At 34.2% G+C, this 24521-nt stretch overlaps 1 protein-coding gene across 2 annotated transcripts in view; it reads right to left on the bottom strand.

Annotated features, from left to right (window-relative positions):
* The window catches only part of LOC118199928 (putative sodium-dependent multivitamin transporter), a 157743-nt gene that overhangs the window by 59157 nt on the left and 74065 nt on the right, over positions 1 to 24521 (bottom strand). Inside the window, exon 1 of one of the 2 annotated variants that reach the window (XM_035371810.2) lies at positions 13267 to 13422. The exons of the other annotated variant lie outside the window; for it this stretch is intronic. The gene's annotated coding sequence lies outside the window, so the exon portion shown is untranslated. Of the gene's footprint in view, positions 1 to 13266; positions 13423 to 24521 lie in introns of those variants that run through there. 2 annotated transcript variants of the gene reach the window in all.

The following is a 24521-nucleotide window of genomic DNA, read 5'->3' as shown; positions in this document are numbered from 1 at the left end:
AATGTCTCCAACCAAAAACGAAATCTCTGGTGGCAAATGAGAGACGCAATAGTTGAAGTTCGTCTTGAATCCACAACAGACTTAGTCTAATTAAAGCGAAGTTTTTGAAGCGAAAATTGACTCACATATAGCAAACAACAATGCAGATCTATAGGATTGTAGATCAGTATCTTTACCGCTGCTGTTTCCTCCACAGTTGTGAATTAAGCGAAGAAAACGAAAGTCTTGAAATTTCATGCGTGTAGACGGGTCGCCAATGCAAGAGTTTTATATGTGACTCAGTGTTAATCCTTACAAATTATGACTCTGTGAAAATAATCAAAATTCAATAATTTGTGTTTTTTATTAACACAAATTATTTCCTAAAAATACAGAAGCTACCACACTAAACTCAACTTCACAGAATAGATGATAAACACAATTTGTTATCAGCTGGTGGCACGTACAACTATTTTGAAATATTGTGAACGTTAGCTGGCAGCGAGCTCAGCTGACCATAAGATAAACACAATCCATAAATATTCCTTCCCTCAACAATATATATTTAAATAAATAATACTGTTAAAGTCAATCAGTAATTTAGGAAGTTTACTGTAAAGAAAATGGCTTTGTAATTTCTTCCTATAACTAATTATTGTTACACTGGAACATATCGTTTCCAATAAAAAATTGTGAAAATTACAAAACATGAAGAAACGAATCTCGGCTTTCTCGACATGTTTTAAATCATTGGTTCTCAGGGGGGACGGTACTGCCTCCTTGGGGGCAGTTAGAGGATGCTGAGAGTCGGTGAACTTGTTTTGGGCAGTAGGGGCAGTGGGCATGCTCTGGGCGGTAATGGGCGATGAGCATGCTTTGGCATGGAACTTAATTTTGAAACTCCCCCAAAATTATTAAATCGATTATCCGGTTTACATCATTTGTACCAGCAATTAAAAGAATTTAAGCGACTGCTCCTAAAAATGGTGAGGCGAATTTATATATATTCTAGGTAAGATTACCTTGAAGAACTCGACACCACAGTTTTTCTGCCATTCCAACAAGCACAGCGCATGCATTGAGCGTCCTTTCAGTGTGAATGTTGGATTTGACACGTGTTTCTTGAGTTGCTTTTCGTTCGCTTCATTTCTGTTTTTTCCCCCTCAATTTCGATTTACCAGGTGCATCATAAATTCGTGTTCATCATAAAAATATAAAAACATCATAAAAATAATAATTCATATATGTTCATCATAAACATCATAAAAAGTTCCAAAATTTGTAATAAAAGAAGGAATGCACGAAAAAATTTTCTGTTTGCGCCAATATGATCAGAAAGACATCAGAATCTTTTCCATGTAAAAAAAAAAATGTTTCTTAAAGTAACTACAGAGGGGATCACACGTCCTACTGATACGTTTTATTCAAATCACGCAAACAGAAACAAACAATCAAAATAACATGACACTATGCATTTATTTTATAGTAACAGACGTTCAACATTACCATCACCACAAGGTAATAGGCAAGTGAGGCGCATCACTACGCCCATTACAGCGGAGTATAGCACGTCGCCGTCGATGGTAGCGACGATCAGTCGAATGGCATTTTTCAGTTCCACCAGTGTACCACACGAGACGTTAAGTATCCCCACAACCAAAAGTCTACCGGGGGTCAAGTCTGGTGATCTTGAGGGCCACTGAATCTTACAAACGCGACTTATCACTCGGTCTTCGGTGAAAGATTCCAACAGGAACGTCTTGACGTCGCGTGGAATGTGGGGCGGGGCACCATCCTGCATGAAAGTGACAACAGGTAATGCATGTCTTTCCTGCAGTGCAGGCACAACGTGGTCACACAAAAGCGTAAGATACCGTGCTGCAGTGACTGTATAGGTTTTTCACGCCGGATACAGGACAGGGTTCTTCAAAAAAGAAAGGGCCCAGAATAAAAAACGCGGTGAAACCACTCCAAATAGTCATATGAGGAGAAGCCAGTGGCTAGCTGTGGTACTCACGAGGGTTTGACGTCGCCCAAATACGACTGTTTTGCGTATTGACATCAACATGCAGTGAAACGTGGGATTCATCCATATATTATGACGTTCATTAACCATTGTGGGTTACCTTCCATTTGTGCCAGCGCCCATGTAGCAAACTTTTGTTTTGCATTTGTATTTTGCCGGTAATAACTGGTGAAGTCGCTGAATTTTTACGGATACAAATCCAACATTCCGTCCAGAATCCCCGTTTTTCTCTCAGCTTCACGAGCACTGCTACTCCCCGCTGATGTCTCGGCTGCCATATCTTTCATGACACTTTGTACCACATGGACACGGTACGCTCTACCACTTTGTTGACGATCCTCCAAACTCCCCGTTTCCTCAAAACGTTGTACTAAATTCCGTATTCCATTCAATGAAATATGGCTTTTTTGCGCCTTCAGTCTCCGCGCGAAACTTTCGCAATGTAACAGTTGTGGATTCACTAATCTTGCAGAACAATTTAACACCAACACCCGATCTGGTAAAGAAAGCATGCTGCCGGCTTCGGATGACGGATCTGTTTCCAGCCAAGTGTTTTATTGATAGCCTGATTTGCATAAAACATCTCAGTATGACGTGCGAGCTGTCGGTTACTTTTGGAAACAGTTTTTTTAGATGAAAAAACATCCAATGTCTTTCTGACCATATTGGCGCAAACAGAAAATTTTTCCGTGCATTCCTTCTTTCATTACGAATTTTTGAACTTTGCACGAATTTATGACGCACCCGGCACTTTCATTGTTTATTTGGGCAGTCGCCTACGTAATTGAGCTTATTAGTTCTTTATCGTGATCGTGAAATATTTTAATTCTGAGAAACAGTTATCTTTCCCTCATCATATTTTGCAGCCGCCAACGATAAAAAGAAACGTCGTGAATACAGTTCCACGTACTTGAAGTTTGGATTCGTTCCTTCGCCTTCGGGCTTGCAACTACCCATGTGTTTACTTAGTAACAAAGTGTTATCTAATGAGGCAATGAAACCGTCTCGTTTGCGGGAGCATCTGCAAAAATTCATCCTGACAAACAAAATAAAGATTTCACATTTTTCACGAACATCAAGGTCAAGTTCCTGAAAGCACTGTCTCAAACTTACTTCACCTATATTTTGCCATTGTCCTATGTACAGGAGAGTACATATTTGATGCGTGTACAAAAAAAGTAAATAATGTTTAAACTATTTCTTTCACAACGGCTAGAAAGTTGCTTCTTATATTAGCTACTTTCTTTAAAATTTTTACTTTTACAAATCTGTTTGTTTTTAAATATACAAAAAGGACTAATTTTGATTTTTCGCACTTTACTCTTTGAACGCATAAAAGAAAAGTAAAATAAAAAGTGTTGATTTATTTTAAATAGAATAGGTCTTCATTAATGTGAATGACAAAAATTCCGAAAGAAAAATATATTACAGATTCCTATTTTGCATTTTTTTAGATCATGCTTTGTTTGTATGAAAGAAATTTACTTTTGTCAATGTTTTTTTTTGTAAGGTATGTTTATTTTGTAAGGTATATTTATTTTACGCATCCAAAATGAGTCGAAAATTTCTAACAGCTGAAGTAGCTTTGGAATATTTTATCACATTATCACATTAGATAATGAAGATATTGGAGCCGGAAATGGTAATAATGCCACCTGATACAGATGCAGTCAGTGACAATGAAGAAATAGACGATGACTGCGCTAACAATAGACACAGCCAAGGTATTTGTAACGAAAACGCAGCAGGAACTATAGAAACAGCAGGAACTGTAGTAATTTTAGTAGGAACTGAAGATGATGAAATATGTGTGCCAAACCTTGATTGGAAATATTGCGTTACTAAATATTCACATGCTTCAGAACTGAAGATTCTAATCAGTTTCAGGAATCAGAAAAGAGCAAGAACCAAGCATCTCTTGCTAAATGTCATAATACTTGCAGAAGTATCAAAGAGCCAGAGTCATTTGGCCCTTCCCTGTTACCCTTGAAACCAATAGCAGTACCAGGGCTTGTACTACGATACCATGAGTGTGTCGGTAGCTGTGTTCAAGAATTGTCAATTAAAGCCTTCCTTCTCACTTCCTTCTAAACTTCAAACTTAGTTTAAGGTAAAGTTCAGCATAAACCTGCAGGCATGGAAGTAACCATCTTTGCTAGTTTACAGCTATATTACTATATCTTAGATTTGCATAATATAGTATCCATTGTAGACGGAGGACAGAAAAATGGAATAAGGTCTTGAGTTTTTGGGTAACTTTAATTCCTCTCAGGTGTCTAATCTTTGTCCAGTTATCTAAGTATTATGGATGACACTTCTGCTGTCCGTAAGGATCCCGATTTCCCCGGATATAAGTCGCTCTAAAACACAGTCCAAAGCCATATCGATAGAAATCAATTCAGAGCTGAAAACGGAATAAAAATCGGTATTTCTACGGTTGAAAGATATTTCTTCCACTCCAAATTTAACTAAAGCCCCGATACCAGTGTGTCCATGTTTATTCTTACTGCCGTCTATATATATCAAAATTGTCTCAATAGGTATTCTATTAATCACCTCCAGTTCAGCCTGTCTTAAGTACAGAAGATGTTGAGAGGACTTATTAGTATTAGTCAATAACTCTGGATGGAAAAACACCCCAGCCAATGTATCTATACATCTATACGGCATGCAATAGGTTTTAAAGAATTCAATTCAACAGAAGACTCCAATACATTCAATTTTTGAGCATTACTGAGGGTTCTATTCCTTTTTAATCTTTGATTATTTTGAGAACCATTCAAAAAGATTACAGTACGATGTTGACGACGAAAACTTAGGAGTTTGCTAATGTATTTAGTAAGATTAGGGATATGTCTCAGCGGCAAGGGTTTTAAACCAGCGAAGTAGAGAACGATTTCAGCCGGAGTCTTGTTGCGATAAGGCGTATTGCACTCAATTGCACCCTTTCCAGTTTTTGAAGATTTGTATCCGAGGCAATATGATAGATTTGAAATCCATATTTCAGGAAACGGTCTTATTAGGTAGGTATAAGTTGCTCTTATGGTCTTGGAATCAGTGCCCCAGTTGCACCTAGAAATAAATTTCAAAATATTCAGTCTCTTTCTAGTCCTAGATACCAGTAGATCAATGTGCTTATTACACGTGATTTCAGTGAGTGATTAACATCTTTCTTATGCATGAAAGTGACACAGAGTCTGTATGTTTTATTACTTAGCCAGCATAAACGCTAAATGTTTGGAAATTTGCGTGTAAGTGGTTCGGTTAGATACAGATCATCAATGATCCCCGATTTCAGTCTTGTGCTGGAGGGAAGCAAGAAATTTGGACAGATAGAACTACTTCGAATATTGATAAATTTTTAATAGGTCGATAAAATGTAAACCGATGCAGGCTCACATGAAATGCAAGATATGCATTCTAAAATCACGTAATGCAAACGTCTTGCTGATAGAAACAGTCTTTAAACATTTAGCTTTCTATGAGTGACATTCCTAAGTATTAGAAATTATGCTGAGAATATTTTAATATTTTTTAATCAATTCGTGAGTGTCTGCGGGCATTTAGTACATTTAAGATTCTTGTCTTTAGACTTTTGCAATTATATGTTATTTTTGTAGCTTCTTAAATATAGAAAATTATTTGTTTTTAACACTCGTTTTTAACTAAGTCAGGTATGTTAGCTTTTGTAGTATTTTGGAAAAATCAAATCAATGTATACATTTCAGAGCCAGTGGATTTAATACCCAACTGCTAATTTACCTTCGCTGATACTAATACAATTTACACTGATCATAAAGATTTCTTAGGACTACTTTACTACACAGAACTTTGCAGAGTTCCCCCCCTTCCTTTCAGGATAATTACAATTTTTATGAAGGTCCATCGACCATTTGATAGCAAATCTCTGGTAATACGGGTACTACTAAAATGTTGAACTTACTACCAGTGAAAAGACAAAGAATTGTCACCAACTTCTATGTCTTTCAGGTCTAAGTCAAACATTCCTTGGTTTTACATTCCGCAGTATGCAATATGAGTTTTATTTTGGGTAAAGTGCAGTTCGAAAATGATTCAATTTATGCCGTACCGCTAGTGTGAATTTACTAGCTTGAACAATTAGATCAAATTATTTCGAAAACCTAGTTTGATAATAAGCACTTAAAAATACATCAAACAGCCAGTTTGATAATACGTGCAAAAGGGAACTGTAGAAAGAATGAAGATGAGGGATTGGTGTGGGCTATGTAACCAGTCTCAAACATACTATGGCTAACTGCCTAACAGCGAGGATGCATTCGTGGAAGATTTAAGGTAAAATGGCTCATATTTGACTTGTGTCGAATGGAAAGAGAGTTCCAGCGCGCTTTTACTCTGCATCAGATAAAATCAGATAAAAGAATGTCTGGAACAACAAAAGGAAAATATGAAGAATCAAGATGGTAGAATGGGATATTTCACTTAGTCGGTCGGCGAAGAAAGATGAAATGAATGAAAATAGACCAGCAATGTGAAAAAAAGTTGGATCAGTAAGGTAATAAGTACTTCAAATAATTAACAAAATGTTACGTTAGAATATCCGAAGGATATTTGTGTTTTGCTCTAGGAAAAGGTGAGCATCGCAAAGAGCTGATACAGCTTCTTGGATGTATTAGTACAGAAAGGAAAAAACTTGTTGCAAGTTTTTTGATGTAACTTTGTATAGTATCAATTTGAAGATCTCTGTGAATATACGAATTTTTGATGAACCAGGGTGCATTAATAATTTCACGAAGGGTTTTATTTTGAATAACTTGGATCTTTTTTATGTGGGTTTTAGCGGCGTGTTCCCATACCGGACTGGCGTAAAGTAAAGTAGGTCTAAGGATGGACTTGTATAAAATAAGCTTATTGTTGACAGTCAGATTGCTATGTCTACCGAGGAGAGGACGCATAGTAGCTATTGAGATATTGAATTTCCTGACAGTTTCGTGTAAATGTTGCCGAAAAGTGAGTTTTTGTCAAGTGTGACTCCGAGATACTTCACTTGATCCGTCCACTGAATTCCGTCGTCAAAGAAGATGGGATTAGGCGGAAGGAAGTTTGGTTTTCCTTTTCTGAAAATAATGGCTTTCGTTTTGTCAGTGTTAACGGTAATTCTCCACGGCGTCATCCAGTGTTCAAGAAGTTCCAAATAGTTTTGTAGAAAAATTTGTATAGTATTGATGGTTGAAGCTTGAGATAGATAGCGGTATTGTCGGCAAATAAGGCGATAGTAATATGAGATTCTTTTGAAATGTCTTGAGTATAAATATTGTAAAGAAATGGAGAGAGAACAGAGCCTTGAGGGACAACTGCAGTAATATTTCTAATAGTTGAGAGGGTGTTCCCAACTTTGACAGCAAAAGTTCGATTTCTGAGGTGCTTCTTACCTCAGAAATCGCACTTCGAATAAAGTGGTTCGCAAGTCGAATAAAGTGGTTCGGATAATTGAGCTGAATTGAGCTGAACGCAAGTCGAAGTAATTGAGCTGAACACAAGTCGAATAAAGTGGTTCGGATAATTGAGCTGAATTAGTTTGAATATAAGTCTTTGGTGCTACACTCCGTCGAAGGCTTTGGCAATATCTAAGAAAATTGCGCCGGTAGGAAATTTGCAATTGAATTCATCAGTAATGAAATTGATAACGCGGAGAAGCTGATGATTGGTGCTGTGCAGATGTCTGAATCCAAATTGTTCATCAGGAGCATAAGAGCTACGAGGCATGATTCGATTAATATAAAACAGTAATTTTTTCAGCAATTTTAGAAATTTGACTAAGTAAACTGATAGGCCGATAATTTTGAGGAAAAGTAGAACTTTGATGACGCTTAGGGAAGACAACAACAACTGCATGTTTCCATACTTTTGAGAAGTAAGAGAGCTTGATAACTGAGTTAATTATTTTAGTTAAGCACGTAATTGCATTAATTGGAAGATGCTTGAGTGCTTTGGAAGAAATGCCATCCCATCCAGCAACTTTTTTTCTTTTTAAAGAGCTAATAAAATCCGCAAGAATTCTCGGAGAAGCAAGAAAGGTGAAATTAGGTGGTCCAGGGCTATTAAGGAAAGAATGTACTGTGCTATTGACTTTGGTGATATGATCATTATTATATGAGGAAGCATTGGGAGTAAATGTATCTTCAAGAATGTCAGCGAAAGTATTGGCTTTATCTTCATCAGAATAAATAAGTCCATTCCAACCATGAAGTGGAGGAATCTGCTTGAAAGTCTTTTTGAATTTACGAGCAATGTCATAGAGGGAATTGTCTTCAGTAGCAAGAGTCTTTAAGAAGTTGCTCCATCGTTGAGATTTAAATTCCCTGATATCTTTTTTAATGGTCCTTTGAAGAGCGTTTCAGTGAGCTTTAATTCATGGGTCTCTAGTAGATTGCCATAATATCTGGATGCGATTTTTATATTTAATATTTTGCCTGATGTTATTCGGAAGAGGAAGAAAAGGATAATTACTGATGAATTTATTGGTAGCAGAACTTAAAACTTGTTCAATACTGTTGGTAAAATTTTGAATTTCCGTGTCTAAAGGCCCGTCCACACGAGTACGCTCGCGACGTAGTTGACGCAACTTTTTTGACGCCGGCGTAAATTCGCGTGACGCAGAAGACGTAAAACTGAGTTCTCTCCTGTTCTGCTTTTTCGCCCGTGATGCGCGCGAAAAGCCAATAGCCGACCGAGTTCTTATCACGTGTCATAATCAGAAAACCTTCTGTTTCAATATGGCATCAGAACCACACAGAGATGAGTTTCTGCTTAGAAATATCATAACTGTATACGGCAATAAAATAATCAGCATTGCTCACGCCATCTTCAGATTTCTCAAACCGTATATATTGGTATAAATTTCAAATTCTCATTAAAAGGGAAAAGTGTATATTTATAAAGCAATGAACCGACCAGTATATCCATATGCTTCACCTATTTATAACACCGTAAGTAATAGGAACCTAAATAAATTACAGTTTCTACGAAATCAAAGTTTCTGCCTTACAAAATTCTAATTAATTATTATAAATATTGGCTATATCATGTGTAATAAAAAGCTCTATAAATATCCCAATATTAAATTCACCAAAAACTAACTTCAGCAATATGATAACTCCTAAAATAAAGCAGTTGACTGTGAAAGAGTATTCAATAAAATACAATTATGAAATTTTGGAGGAAAGTTACAACTTGTGCCATACAGCAATCATTTATTGAAGTTTAATTAAATTACCTTTGAAGTGACTTCTACTTGTTACATTATTTTTTACAAACACTGTTATCACAGATAGCTGAGTGGTCAGTGCGCTGCTTTATAAATGGGAAGGTGGCGAGTTTGAACCTCAACCTTACATAGTATATAATTCGGTTAGCTTTTCTTATTTTTAAACGTGTTTCTTATATTTAATCATGAATCATTATATTCTTATTTTACCTAATATTATTATTATTGTTTTCATTTCTTATTTTATTCATTATTATTATTGCTTTTAATTTAGTTTAAAAATGTTCACTGCAAATAGAAACCCTTATGTAATAATATATCTGCATCTCTTTATCATATATCATCTATAAATTCTCTCTTTATTTTTACTTTATTGCATATTTTATCATGCACATAATTTCTCAGAAACTGTCCAAAGTTTGAACCTCATTCTAAATTCAAAAATAAATAAAAAGAAAAACAAAAGACCAAGGGGAGTTCAAAAAATATGAAGTTGGATTTATTATATGGTGGATGGTGTATATAAAGAGAATTAAGTAATTTAATTTATACTGTATTCCAAACCAATTTTATAAATCCTAATTTTCATACAATATAGAATCTGCAAGGTCTGTCAAACTGGTCGATACTCATCCTGAAGTAATTAAAAAACAAGTAATATGTATATAAAAAAAAAGAGTCAATTCCTACTTAGGTCCACAAAGAAAAATTTAAAAAAATACAAAATAAATAAATAAATAAAAATACAAACAGAATTTTTTAAATTAAAAATTTATAAAATTTTAATATGTGAAAAAGCTGTATTAACATCAAGTGTCATCCACTACAAGTTAAAAAAATTGTATTTGAACTTGAGTGGATGAAAAAAAAAGTATTTTATTAACGACTAAAAATTTGAACATGATATACGGAGAGTGTGAGCTAATAGTAGGAATTTAATAATTCCGGATATTCGTTTCGCAAACGAGGCAGAAAAGAAAAAAAAATCTCTTAGAACAGATCGATCTAAATAAATCTTTCGGAACCATTCTAGTCAATTTTTTTTTTCGGTTTTGCCTCTGCTTAATCAAGTAAAGTTTCAGCTATCAAAAAATCATGTGATTCGGGCAACTTGCCGCAAACATATAGAAGCACAGCGAAGTAACGAGATACAGCTCCGTTGACGCTATATTAATGCGCCACGTGATTTTTTGCGCAAAATAATTCTGTTGGTTAAACGCACTCTTCGCAAGCGTACTCGTTTGGACGCTTTTTCGCTGGTAACGTCAAAGCGCGTTCATCAGCTACGTTTCGAGCGTAGTCGTGTGGACGGACCTTAAGACTTCTTTACTGCTAATGCAAGGATTTCCTGGTGTAGTTTCTGTCAGAATTTGAGAATATTTATTCCAGTTGGTTATTCCAGTTGGTAATTCCAGTGCTGCGACCTAATGCAGGAAGGAAGCAGTTGATATTAATTTCATGCAAGATAGGATTAGGATTAGGATCAGAAGATAAAGCAGGGAAAATCAAGGAAACTCCCATGCAGCCAATCCGAGCGTCGAAAAAGATTTGAACTCGGGTCTCACTAGCAGTATTTAGCAGTTATAACCATTAGGCCAATATAGGACGCGGTGAAAATGTGGAAAACCATATACCAGAGAGAAAAAGGAAGTGATTACCCTAAATTACCAACTGTAGGTGAGAAAATATTTCTCTTGTAAATTATTTATTCCAAAGACTGCATGAGGTCAGCTACCAATGCTACATGTCTCCTTCATTCTTCGCCCCACCAGTGGCAGAGCGGTAAAGTTCGCTGTTAGTTCGGTCCGAGGTTCGAATCCGGCGAACGAGCTGGCTACTTTTCGTGGTTTTATTCCATGTGTACCGCGCCAGTTCCCCTTAAAAAGTTCTCCACGAAGGCATCCCTCCCCTTAGACAGCTAGTCCTCGAGGCTTTTGCCAACCTTCGTTCTTCAGTTTTTAATGATACTTTATGAAACGCTAAAGAATGCATGCACTATTTATCGATGTGCACTATCAGTTAATTTTTTTATACTTGAAAATTTTCTCTGGTACGTCCTTATATCATTAACACAGAACACTTTCATATACCTAGAATTGTTATATTATTACTCATATTCCGCTTCTGGTGACTTGCTGCGCGAAGTACTAATGACAGTAAGCACTGAATTTCTCCAGACTTGAAGCAATTTGCTCCTGAAAAACAACAACCACTCATTTGTTTTTTTAAATACTTTAGAGCATTCTCCACATAAAGCCTATTGTGACAGCTATCACGACTATATAAATGTGTAAAGATGTGTCTCTATTTATTCGTTATTTAAATAATTTAAACACCAGCTAAAAATTTGGCTCAAATTCGTGAAGGTAGTAAACAATCAGTGCGTTAAGAAATACATCAAGTATCTCGAAATTTGAACCTTTTTTCTAAAGTCCAAAAAGGTAGGTAATTAAAGTTAAGCACAGATCAAGTTTTATTAAAGAAAAGCAAATACATCAATTTTCCTTCATTCAATCACTAATTTTCATTCAAGTGTTAAAATGCAAAATTATTTATACTCCCGTTTAAGCGGATATATAAAAGGAGCGCAAATACACAGTAATCCGAAAACAGTTAAAATACAATAAAGATAAGCACGATCCATACTGAAATTAACAGAAAAATGCTGTTAACAATTTACCTGCGTTTTTCCAGCAGTTTAATTTAGGGAATTAATTCATTTGGTTACATAAGTTAAATCTGTTTTCAAAACAAGAACACCACATTTCAAAATATGAAGAAAAAGTGTTTTTGTTTACAATAGTATATTGGAGAAGCGAATGAGAGACATTAGATCAATAGCAACTAGCTTGATTTATTTTTACGATTACACAATTTACGCTTAATAAATTATTTAACAACATTTATATACCCGGATTTCGCAGAATTAAAATTACGTACTATTAGGGATAAAAACGTCTACCAAACGCGGTACAAACATGATCTGCCATCAATCCTGTTGACTCAGGAATTTTGTATTTCTTTTTTAATTATTTTTCTTGCACAGTATTGTTTACGTTGTTGGTTTGTTATAGTAGATATTTCATCGTTCCACAGTAAACAAAAAAAGTTTTCTTTCTCTCTCTCTCTCTCTCTCTCTTTTTTTTTTTTTTTTTTTTTTTTTTACAGAGCCCTGGTTTAGCGGCAACCCAGGTTATCCGCTCCTAGTTAATTCTGAGTTAAACTATATAAAATTCAAAGATTTAATATGCTTACAGGCACTCTTCAGGAGAAATGTAAATAATAATTTAGCTATGATTTCTTTTCTACGGTTATTTTTCAGTACGTTAAAATGCAAACTATAAAAATTCCAAAGTTTTTAATGTATTAAATTTAATGTATTTAATGTTTAATTTTTAATGTATTTAATGTTTAATTTTTAATGTATTTAATGTTTAATGTTTAAATTATTAAGAAATCAACAATAACCTCGAAATGGTTTCTGTAATAAAACTGCCCTTTGCAGAATGTGGGCATTTTGCCAACTGCTGATTTTAAAATACATTTCACACCGTAACGAAGTCATACAAGTTTGTCCTGTTTTACAAAGATTTATTAAATTAGAAATATATATACATATATTTGTTACATAAGACATGCAGTTAGAATACTTTGAAGGTGTTAAAGACAATTTAATAACTAAATCAATTAAACAAGCACAGAAGTAAAATTTCACTGCAAGATCATTAAAAATGATTAAATCTGGCATTCAAAATAGTTTTAAAGAACATCAGAAATCGAAAAATGCCGTAACACATTTTACGCTTCCTAATAAGATTGTTTCTGACACTTCACGACATTATGACAGTTATGTCTTGCCAAACGACAATGAAAGAAATTCCTGTAAATCAACTTTGAGTAACAGCGAAGAAATATTGATCTATTGTTTGCAAATATGTATCTAACAAAATAATAATAATAATAAATAAAAACAAATCGGTTAATAAATTAATTCGGGAATAAAAATAGGACTTACTTGATTAATTTAACTGAATGAAATTCTTTTACGTTCCGTTGGGGGAAACGAATGGTATCATGTATTTCAGGTACCGCGCGCAAAAAAAATAGTGTACGCTTTTGAAGAGTGATTCGGGAAATGAGCGTCGTTTTGTTAATGCCGAAGACTTGTGGAATGGAAAATGAAGCAAGCGGCTTCAAGGGACCTTCTCCTAATTGCGGAATTTTTATTTATCATAACGCTGCTGGAACTCATACGTTACCATTTTTTAAATTGTAATGACGACTAATTTTAGTTTTCTAGTTTTACTAGTTAAATTAGTTTTTCGTTGCCACACATTAATGATAAATTTTCTTCTTACTTTTCTAGCGCCTTACGAGTTGAACATTTAAAAAATCCTTTTACTTACTCTCGTCAGTTTTAAAGTACATATTTCCTTATTTTATTAAATAACGTTAATCATTCTTTGCAATAAAAATTTAATCGTCCTCTTAAAGTATTCGTTCTTCGTTTACGCTTCCACAATACAGTCTATAAACTATAAAAAATGTCTGACATCTAGAAGCTTACTTACTATACAAACCTTTAAATGCCACTTTTGAGCATTTCATTGATTGCTCCATAATTGTTTATGCAGTAGAAACTCTGCACTAGTTAGCTAAAGGCACACCACCTGTCGGGCAAATAAGACCGCAGAACACTGGTAGTTTGACTCGGGTGCAAATCATAGCAAACGGACTGCCTGCCTGAGAGTTTTCACGTCTTCCCTCGTATGTGTTGTGAATTAGAAATAGTTTTTCTTGGAACGCTGCACTGGGATGCATCCTTTCCTTCAAGCAGATAAAGCCAGAACGCGAGGTTTTACTCTAGAGCATGTAAAATCAAGCTTGCATTTATGCTTCAGGGTTTCTTCGTTAATTTAAATAATATAGGAAAGCCAACCCACAGTGAAAGAACAGATTTCTAAGTAAGGAAGGGGGGAACTTATTTAGCTTTTTAGCGGTCAGATGTTTTTATTAGTTTGTTTAAAAACTTAGTTTATTTAGTATTGTCTCTGATACCTCTGTTAACGATTAAAACTTACCATCCCCAAATTTTCATCTTTACACTATAGTTTTGATTAAGTAATAATAAGTAAACTTTCAAATGAAAGTTTTTGGTTTCAGTTTATTTGCAGCATTTAGGCGTTTTTCAAAATCCCTTTTTAATGTTTATTGATTTTTTGTTATTGTATTTTATTACATTTTTAAATATGTATAACATGTTTATTGATTTCATCTGCGATTCCTAAAATGATAGAACTTCAATTCAGATGATTTGAAGGCCTACCAACGGCCGAGCGGTAAAGTGGCTGAACACTGATAGTTCGGTCCGGGGTTCGAGTTCCGCGAACGAGCTGGCTGCTTGGGCGTTTTTGTGGTTTTTCCCATATGTAACGTCTATGCGAGATAATTTCGCTTAGAAAGTTCTCTACGAAGGCGTCCCTCCCCTTAGGCAGATAGCTCTCGAGGCTATGCCGTAATCACATAACCAAACCAAATGAAATGGGATTTAGTTCTTTATTGTCAGTAGTTCCATGGTTTTTAAGTGATGATGAAGTGAGTCTTCTAAATTAAGCAGAAATAAAGAGAAATGTACAAGGGTCGTTCAAATGAAAGTGGCACTACAGTCGGTTTGAGAAATGGTTAAATGATATTAATATAAATTAGTATACAAAAGAAAGAAGTAATACAGATAGGCTATACAAAGTCATCTTGTAGGTTGAAACAAATATCTTAGCGATCAATGAGATGATGGATACCCTGGATGAAGAGGCTCCGGGTTTGGTTGTGGAACCAATTTTCAACAGCATCTTGGACCTCGTTATCGTCGACAAATCGCCGTCCCTTTAGAGATTTCTTGAGTGGCCTGAGGATGTGGTAGTCACACGGGGAGAGGCTGTAAGAGAGATGTTCGAGAACTTCCCAGTGGAATTACCGTAACAGTGTTTGGGACGCCACAGCCGCATGAGGACGAGCATTATCATGAAAGAGGATAACCCCGCGCACCAGCATGCTATATATTCTGTTTCAGTTTCTGCAATGGGGCACAGTGCGTAGCATTAGTGACAGTCGTGTCCGTAGGTAGCCATTCCAACAGTAGTGGGACACCAACTTCAAAGAAGCACGTTACCATGACTTTACCAGCACTAGTGGGCGTGCGAGCCTTCTTCGGGCGTGGGGATGAAGAGTGTCGCCATTCGAGGCTCATGCTTTTGGTGGCTGGATCAAAGTGATGGCACCATGTTTCATCAGTGACAATGATCCTTGAAAGGAATTGGTTCCCCATTTCGTGGTACCACATAAGGTAATGCGATGAAGTTTCTGCTACTCTGTCAGATGTTTTGGCACCCACTGCGCGCAAACCTTACGGTATCACAATCTTCCGTGCAGTATTGTGTGCACATTTCATATGTTCACAGACATTTCCTCCCCTATTTCTCGAATGGTGATTCGCCGATTTATTTTCACTATACGGTCCACATCTTCAAATGCTTTCTGGGTGATCACCACATGCACTAGACCAGGTCGTGGCCTGTCGTCAGTACTACTTCTTCCAATCCACTACGAAAATCCCTACACCATTGGAATACCGACCTGCGTTTCCTACGCTCCATGCCATACGCATTTTGCATTCGACGATAGATTTCAGAAGCACTCACATTTTACGCTGTTAAAAGTTGCATGACCACGCCTTGACACCGTTCGGAGGCATCCATGATGGGAGAAATACTTTTTAACGTGCTCCGACGCTATCATACGCATATGGCGGGATCTGATGATATCGCGTCCACTCCCAGCAGTCTGCGCCCTCTATAGAGACATGTACAGTCATCTTTCTCTTCAAATAGCGGAGTTATTACAGCAATGCTACTTTCCTTTGAACCGCCCTTATAGTTGAAATGAATGTAAATTCACACCATCGCATAGACAGAAAAATCTTGGAGGGAGGGAGGAATGTTGTCACTCGTTCTTCGATGCTAAGCTGACTAGAAGGAATAATTTTTCTTACCTTTCAGAGGCGATGATCTCTTTCTGTATTACTTTTCCTTGCCTTATAAATAAGGAAGCATAAAATTAAGTATGTTAAAAAATCTTTTTAAGTTAAACAACTTGTATTAATCATACTAAAAAGTAAAAAAAAAAAAGAAAAAGAAAAAGAAAACTAAGAGTTACAACATTCTTGTTAGAGGGGGCTCAAAATTTTGACGTCTGTGAGTGTATGAATTGTATTAGAACTTTTACAGAATTCCGAGAAATAATAGGTAATATAGAATTGACATGTGAAAGAATAGTTACATCTAGTTTATAAAATTTCTTTTTAGTCGTTTTAAGTTAAAATACATCACTGTTATCCTACCCAGGTTTTTGCATTTAGTTCTACATGAATTTTAGCTAATAAATTATTTTCTACTTTTTAGTTCAATTATTTAAAATTGTGTAACTTAAAAAAAATTATGTATTTTATTTATAAACTGCAGAGTAGAAAATGTGGAAAATTTTAATAGCAAACATTTTAACTTCATTTTCGTTTTAGAGCCAAAAATAATAATTAATTTTAATTTTAGTACAATAAAAACAACGACATTATATGTTTAGTTTTAGAGCCTACATTAGCAAAAATTAATCTCATGGTCTTATTTGAGTTAAAAATTAAATATTTTATCATAAAATGCAAAAATGAATTTGTTTGTTGCCTTTCGAGCCAATGGAAATAAAAATTTATTTCATTTTTTAATTTGGCTGTATTAACTGAGTACAATTAATTTTAATTGAAAATCCATTACAATTCCATTATAATCAAAAGATTTCTTTCTTTCTTTCTTTCTTTCTTTCTTTTTTTTTTTTTTTTTTTTTTTTTTTTTTTTTTTTTTTTGTTAGTTAATTGCACGAAATGCGATGAGGATTAACCTCAATGGATTACAACCAATATTGCTACATGTGATATTTAGTATAATACACGTAGATAAACTTTAAGGTAATAAATTAAACATATTATTTTTCTTGAAAGGGATTCTTTGATATGTAACATAATTCCTGATCGCTTGAATATCATTCAGCAAAATAACTTTATATAAAACAAAAAACATCTAAGATTTTTCAGAGTATCATATTCTAAATTGCGTTTTTTATTTAGATTGTTTTTGACTGTATGTCCTCAGATCTAACTGTGCGTGTACTAAGTCAACGTGGGGGATTGCCTTCTGGAGGCTAGTTTTGTTGATTTAAAAACGCACTTTCTTCCAGTTAATGGGCTTAAGCTGACAATGATGATTTTGAATGAGCTTATATTGAAGGTAAATAATGAGTCAAGGGGAAGCTTAAATACTGCACTTCTCTTGATTATTGAGTTATTTTCTACAAACCGAAATCTAGCAGATGTTTTTTATCTAATGGTTTCTGGTACGTTTTCGCTTGGCCCAACCGGCATTAACCACTTAACTAGTTTTATCAGTCTGCCAAAAGAGCAACCGCGCTTTTGAACTGTGTGATATACTCAAGTGTGACACGAATATCACCTTTAAAAACCTTGCGATTTTGATCGTCACATTGGCTTGTTTATTGATTAATAGATGGCATTAATCAATTGCAAACAAAATTATCAAATTGGGTTGAATGATAATTTAGATAATGTTCACGCTGTTTGTGAAACTAATGTTAAAAAATTGCTGCCTTACTTGTTTCACTAAGACTTCAGTTTCCTGACACTCCATCTCTTCCTATGAATATCGATAATATCGGAGAACTCTAAAATTTTTGGGCAGTTATTGATGACGATGTTACAAATATTGTAATAGGGGAAACTAATTGGTATTCTGTTCAATCGCATCAGCCAAATTGCTTGTGTCCATGTTATTAATATCGAAAGTTCATGGGCCCCAAATGAAATTCCTGTGTTTTTAACAATCGTCATGCTGCAAGGAATTATTGAACAAAACTGGGAATTTTGCTCCGTATTTAAAAATTTACCACATTTATTTAAAATATTAACTTGCATTCAGATATTTCCAGATGCGTGATGCATACGAATTGTTAATCTATGTAAAAGTACTTTGGAGCAGTCTTGCACACCTTGCCACGATGAATTTTGTGGTCTAGTTCTGATGTTACTGTCAGACAAGTGAGAGAAGTCCCAACAACAAACAACAAAAGTACTTTATTACTCGAGAAAAAAAGCAGTAATGGTAATTTTCTATTTGGTAAACCAGAAATAGTAAATTTTTGCATTGGTCAACCAGTAATGAAAAAAGTTTTGATAATTATGATAGTCATTTGAATTAAAATTTCAGTGTTTCCTGCAAAATTAAATTTTAGGCCTAGTGTAGGGATTAGTTTTTTTTATTTCCTATTAGTAAGTGAATGATGACCATTAGCACTGAAAGAAATCTGAATTGAATTGTGATATAGTTAAGACCTTGATGCCATGTTCAGTTGAAGGTCTTTTAGATGTTCAGGCAAAAGAAGCAAAGAAATTAATCTTCTGTAATTAAACAATTTTGAGACCTTCACTTACTAAGAGATGGTTTCTCAAGCTTGTTTATTTTCTTAACCAGTTTTCATTAAAGTTTACCTTTCGTATTGCTGCTTTCTGTTAACACATAAGCTAAGACTAACCAGTTTCTATGAAAGTTTACATTTCTTATTGCTGCTTTCTATTCACACATATGCTAAGTGTGCTAGCCTTATTTCAATATAAGCTACGAATTTAGATAAGTTATACTTAGCTGAGCAATCACCTAGCAAGTTGCCAAGCTTATGATGCCATTCAATGCATAACTTTAATACGCACTTAAATATTTTAGCTGCACATTTTCCGTCTTAGATGTAAAGAAGTGATTGAAAATTAATGCAAACAATAATAATGGTTAGTAATGGACTTAAAGAAATGATGTGATGAAGAAAGATATTACCTTTAACTTGCTTTTACTTTAATGATATAAGTTAATAGAAGTTTAATGTTAACTAGCTAATAGTCCCAACTCTACTTCTGAAAATACATTGAAGAAAAAATGAATTCATATACCAGTATGGTTTGAAAAAAATTAAAACGTTCATAACGAATATTTAATTTAAATATCCTGCCTCATATTAAAATGAATGAAATCCTCACAGAAAAAATTTCGGTATGTATGCACTATTTTTGCACCCAGCGATTAAAAGCTTTCATACATAAAACGTTAGTTTAATATTAAAACAAAGGGAAACATTTTAGTACCTATTCCAATATCCTTTTCCATTATTAATTGTTTGAAGGCATTTAAGCTTTTTCAAAAATTTAGCATACTTTTTAAAAAATTTTCCTATTTTTAGGTTAAATGATTCTTAAATCCATATTTATATGGTATTTAACGCTTCTGTCATTTCCTTTATATTTCTTCGTAATTATATTATTCGGTTGGATTAACGTCTGGATGACTGTGCTGATGTTTCCAGAATATGTGGTAGATTGCATAACAACCACTCCTTCCTATTTTGGTTTTTGTTGCAAGTAAAAACTTTCAGGAAGATCCAGTTTCTGCTTACATTGTTTTAAAATGCGTGAATGCATGTTTATTCACAGTACCCAAGATTATGTAAAAGTTTCCAGCACCGTCTGGCAGCCATATATCCCCAAACACGTTATTGCGTTTTATACCACCGTCCTGCACATTTTCCTCCTTCACGGCCTAACAAGCTTTCCTACCCACTGAATTGCTCCTTCTGATTTACATTTACTTCCACTAAAAAATCTACTAGATGCCGAAATTCTTTACGCTCTTCTTTCCGCTGTATTTACTTAAAAACGGTTTTCATCTAGCTACTCCAGCTTGATATTCAAACACTTTTCATCAGATTTCTAACTGTTAGAAGAAGAAGCAAGTGGTAGCTTCTCGATGTTTGGAAGCACGGAAACGATACTACAAAAGGATATAATTTGAATTTCTCCAAAATGAATTATCCCTCTTCGCTTAGCTTTCGATGATCTATAAGAGAAATACTTATTTTCCACATTTCAATCTTTTTAAACTGATTTGCATTATATTGAACATGAAGGTATTCAGTATACTTCCTATATCATGTAGATATCTTCCATTCTTTATTAATTTTAAAATGCTATTTCTGAAATTAATTGCCGTTTTATTTGTTTTAATCCTCGTTTTCACAAAAAAGGTATTCTTCACACAGGCAACTTGTAAAAGAAGCAAACGTAAGCAGTAAATTACGTAACTAGACGTTGCTCTAGTAACAAAATATCACAATTTTTTTAATTTAAAATTTTTAAATTTAAAATATATGAGAATTTTTTTCCGTTGAAATTTTAAGCATTTTTGATGTTTTGACAAATATCGTTATATTAATTTATCACATTAACAAAAAGTATCTCTAATTTTAAGCAACTGATTTTCCCTGCTGCTTTTACATACATTACAAGGAAGTTGTAAGCTAATTAACGTAAAATTTTGGCTTAAAATTATTATGTATGGTGTACGGATACTTTCCTCCTTCACTCTTCAAAGTGCACCTCTTCAAAAAATTGCCTATTTCTTGTACAAAGCATCCAACTATTATGTAAAATTTTAGACCCTTACAATCTGTCGATGCAGCCCCTGAGTTGAATTAAATATTTTCTACCAATCAAAATCTTTAAGAGCTATTACAATAGATACTCTGCTTATGTCAAAATAAAACTTTTGGCAAGCGGGAAAATTCGAACAAAATATGAAACCTGAAATGAAAATAACTAAATAACCAGTGTTTTTACGTATAATGTAATTTAAAAAATGACGGTTAACTGCAGGGCAGCGGGTGCGGTATATGGCTTTAGGTTACGTTTCAACAGCCTACGACAAGGCTAACCAAATTTATTAGCCCGGTATGTTTGCTGAGTAACTTTTCCGATGAGAACGTTGAAAGCTCAAATTATTCAAGCTCTGCAGATTTTAAATTATGAGAAAGCTACGCATAAATTATACTCATGCATCAGAAATAGGGACTGATATCTACAGTAGGTTACAGTATCTCTGTAATTCTTGAAAGAGTGGGAACTATATTTGGGTCAGCAACGATAAGTCTTCTTTACATAGTAAATTCTTGTGTTTTGTTAGCAACAACATTGATATGAATTTTTAGGTAAAATGTAACGTAATAAATTTAAATTATCAGTTTAGAATATATTCATTGCATTAATTTTGTTTTCCTTTTGAAAAAGAATCAAGTTTTTCGCACGATGAAATACTCAGATTTATTACATGATGAGAACGTAAGCAAGCTAACAAATGCGTAACGAAACACACATTCTTTGGGTGACCTCTTCACCTTAGTTTCGAAGTCCTTTTACTAATTACATTTCACTCTTACTCTGTTATCTGATTACAACACCTTGGTAATATATGAATATTATTAACAGAAATGTGGATTTGGCAGTAGAAGAAAATTCAATTCCCATTGAATTCAACGAAATTGCTGGCAGATTTAACAAAAACGAGAAGATTTGAAGAATAGCTAAATAAAATGCAGATGAAATAAATTTGAAAACATTTTAGTCTCTAAGAAAGATTTAGTTGATTTAATACTTAGTTGCGAATAGTAAAGCTTGAGAAAATGGTTATAAATTATGCTTACATAAAATTTATATTCGAATATTTAAGTGATAAGTTAAATTAACCAACTTATCACTTAAATATTCGAATATAAATTAACCAACTTATTCTAGCTAGCACAATTTAAAACAGGATAACTTATGTTAGGCATAATTTAAAACAGGAATGGCCTCTGAGATGTATATGCAGCCGATAACTTTCTGTGACTTTTCTGCGGTCTGCGATTAAATTAACGAAATTTGCCATTATTGACCGTCAGTGTTTCAAGTGTGTGTACATCAAGACAAAAGAGAAACTGAAATATAAAATTAGCACAGCAACACACCTTGTCTTTGTCTTTGATTTTATCATTTTTTAAAAGCAAACTGGTACAGGTTCCTCTTCAACAAGAACAAAGAAATCTGCAACGAAGGTGTCGATATCGGTAACGATATTATGCCACGATATTATGAATTTCGCAATATGTCCGGCTCAACAAAGATATTTTGTGGAGAATTACATCAAGGGAGATTCACAGAAATGAAAACTTAACAAATGTGGAAGAGAGGAGAATATTTTCTCCTAGGTTTGGTTTTTCCTATGTGTGACATGGATACGAGACAGTTTTCCTTAGAAAGTTCTGAACAAAGGCATCCCTCTCCTCAAGCAGTTAGCTCTCGCATGTTTTCCTGTAATCAAATAAACCAAACCTTAGTATCCCACAACATTAAAGGGACACAACAGTCATAAAATTATCTAAACGTTTATTTATACTGAGAACTGGTATTTTACAAACTAAAACTTTAGCAGAACTTTAAAACTTCTTTTTGCATGATGAGAATACAATGATACTTTAAATAATTTCAAATTAAAGAGTAGATTAGAGACTGAAAATCTGGTTACAAATCATACGGGACTACTAACATAAATATGTGTAAAAGTCAAAACTATCCGAGCCTCTGAGTAGAGAAACTCCAGCAGGTAAAACTTTGAGAATAACAATGATACTGAAGCTGGTTATTATCTATCTAAAAATTAACATTGGTTTCCATTACTTAAACTCAACTCATTTACATTTTTGCTTGAGTTGATAAAAGAAATATAAATGTAGAAAATATTTAGCATATAAAATAACGCTTTAATTAAAACAATTCTTTTATTTTAAAGATTTAAATACCAACAATAACGCTAAATGTTGATTATGATAAAGGTTTCGGCATGAATGCCCTCATTGGTTTGATTTACTTGTGTTAAATTCCCGGCTTTAAGAATAGAATTAATGATATATATACTATTAAAGGATATTTTAAATGATACCTTGAATTGTTAAATGCGATCTTGTCTGTTGTCCCTGTGTCTATCTGCACTGTCTCTATCTCTATCTGTATTTATTTGCTAATTGTTTAGAAAGACTATTTAAAATTGCTACCATTAATATAGAATGTTTAGTATGGAAGGTATTCTTGTATTGTAGGTCATGGTTAAAGATATGATTTAAAATTGTCCCAGGAAAATATAAAATTTGGTGACTTTTTTGTTTAAAATAATCAATGAAGACATTAATCAAACCAATAATATATTGCATATTTTAACCAAACATCACCAAATAATTTAGTAATTTTTAATTAAAATAAGCAAAGAAGACATCAATAAGAAATGGTAATCTTGAATTAAGATTTTGTTTTTCCTAGGCTGTTTTTTTTTTTTTTTTTTTTTTTTTTTTTTTTCAAATACTGGGACGGAGCTTGTTAGCTATTGTGTGTTTTATCGTAGAATCCAGTCAGTTTACAATAAACCAATCCAATTAATTTTTACTACTTGCCTATTTATTGCTTATCTTCTTAATGTGGTGAAATATTACAAAGGTATAGCAATAAAATATCGTGTAATAGTCGCCCTCGTAATTATGACTTTACGACGCCTACTAAGCGAGGGCGACCCGCGTAATAGTCGCCCTCGCTTAGTAGTCGCACCCCTAATTTTGAAGCAGAAGAAATCGTCAAAAGCGTACAATATTGTGTAGAAGATTTCTTCGCTAATAGTCGCACCTAGGCTTTAACAATGAAACATTGGCAAAAAAGTGCGACTATTACGCATGTAAGTATTCTTGTGTTTTGTTACCAACAACACTGATATGAATTTTTAGGTAAAATATAACGTAATAAATTTAAATTATCAGTAATCACGTAATCTTATTTTCCCTGTTACTACATAAAACAACTATGCGACTCGGTGCGTTTTTCTCTCAATAATCCATATTAGGGATGGGCTGTTCAAATCCTCGGATTCTGCGCATCTTACAAAGGATTTATAATTTGGATACTTGAATCTTTTCGCTTTATTCTTCATTCGAGCCTTTTAAACTTCAGCTTAAAATATCAAAATTTTGAACTTAAAACTCTGGAATTCCCCTGAATGAGTGGCAGACTACACCAGGATAACAAATTCATATGTGCTGTCCCATCACAAGATGCAACTTTGGAGCTTTTACGAGGTGGGAGACAATACGCTGTGACATTGCAGAAGCAATAACGGACTCAGTTATGGCTCCACTTGACATTACAAAGCCATAAATTCACGACCAGGGTCAGGAGATTTCCGATATCTGTACTGTGTCCGCCATCGAAGCCTCTTTAATTCAGGAGCCAATAGTTCTGCAGCTCTCCTGATATCG

Source organism: Stegodyphus dumicola, chromosome 8 (genome assembly GCF_044657685.1).
Source record: "Stegodyphus dumicola isolate Sdum_Otavi_A_Nest chromosome 8, ASM4465768v1".
Taxonomy (NCBI): Eukaryota; Metazoa; Arthropoda; class Arachnida; order Araneae; family Eresidae; genus Stegodyphus; species Stegodyphus dumicola.
The sequence above is the reverse complement of the archived record's forward strand: the minus strand, read 5'-3'. Positions and strand labels throughout refer to the sequence as shown.